Source organism: Corvus brachyrhynchos, unplaced genomic scaffold (genome assembly GCF_000691975.1).
Source record: "Corvus brachyrhynchos isolate BGI_N302 unplaced genomic scaffold, ASM69197v1 scaffold14, whole genome shotgun sequence".
Taxonomy (NCBI): domain Eukaryota; kingdom Metazoa; phylum Chordata; class Aves; order Passeriformes; family Corvidae; genus Corvus; species Corvus brachyrhynchos.
This window is the reverse complement of record NW_008239110.1, coordinates 9,981,806-9,982,895: the sequence shown is the minus strand read 5'-3', so window position 1 is coordinate 9,982,895 and position 1,090 is coordinate 9,981,806. Positions and strand designations below refer to the sequence as shown.

Genomic DNA, 1,090 nt, shown 5'->3' with positions numbered 1-1,090 from the left:
TAAAATGAACACAAAGTAGCTAAAAACTACAGTATTATTTCTTTCTTATAATTTTTATTGTCGATACCCTATTTTTAATTGCAACATAGGAGCGGGGAGTTTACTATGAAAAGAAAATGGCTTGTCTTTAAAATGTAAGAATTTAATCATGTGCTATTGCCTGCCAACAATGAGCTAAAGAGGTTAATGGATCATAGGTCTGGCAAACAGCCACGCTGTCTCCGGCTCGATACATTTAACTGCATAATCTGGTTCAAGATTTGGTGCTAGTTTTTTAATCAGGGCATGAACGGTTGATAAATAAAAGTTAGGTTTTTTCCAGTCTTTTTTTTCCTTTTTTATTTTTTTTTTTCCCCGGAAAACAGAGCCATTTGTCACTGATCCCGAATCGCACGGCAGGGGGAGCGAAGTAGGCGGGGACCTCCCGCGCTCCCCGTGCCCCGGGATAGGGCGCTGCCCCCGTTAGCTGCCGCCGGGCACTCCCTGGCATCCCTCCGGCCGGGCATCAGCGCCAGCTGCCCCCTCTCCCCGGGTCGACAAACTCGAGGGCCCAAAACGCCAGAGGAGCACTCTCATGGATACTGTACACACACCCTTTCCCCCAGATAACTCCACTTGGGACTCCGAAACCACCACCTGGAGCCACCTCTCCATCAAAAGAGTGGAGTGTGCGGGATGTGATTGGTTGGGTTTGGGGTTTTTTTTAAAGAAAGAGAGATCACGGAAAAAGTATATAGCTCCCCCTCTCCCATCTTGCATGTTCCTTAGGCACACTGTTGGAGGAGCCAAGCAGCAGCGGCAGCGTTATAATGCAAATCACTAAGCGAGCAACTTTCAATGCTGTTGTGGCTATTTTTGATTTCTCTCTCGAGAACGAGCTTTTTTTAGTGTGCGTGTTGCCTTTTTTCCCCCCTTTCCGTTTGATTCTTATAGTCATGCCCACCCTCCCTTCTCCGCTTGCTCCCCCCTCCTCCCCCAAACATCCAGCAGTAATGGTGCACCGTCCTCGGTCCTCTTCAGCGGGTCACTCCGCTCGGGCAGGAGGTGAGCGGCCGAGGGGGGAGCGGCGTTTGCAGGGATGCGCTGGGGC

General features: G+C 49.8%; 1 protein-coding gene across 1 annotated transcript in view; it reads left to right on the top strand.

Moving 5' to 3' along the window:
* The first annotated feature begins 964 nt into the window (after positions 1–964).
* The window catches only part of HS3ST5 (heparan sulfate-glucosamine 3-sulfotransferase 5), a 194,195-nt gene continuing 194,069 nt past the window's right edge, over positions 965–1,090 (top strand). Inside the window, exon 1 of the mRNA XM_008637782.2 lies at positions 965–1,044. The gene's annotated coding sequence lies outside the window, so the exon portion shown is untranslated. The remainder of the gene's footprint in view (positions 1,045–1,090) is intronic.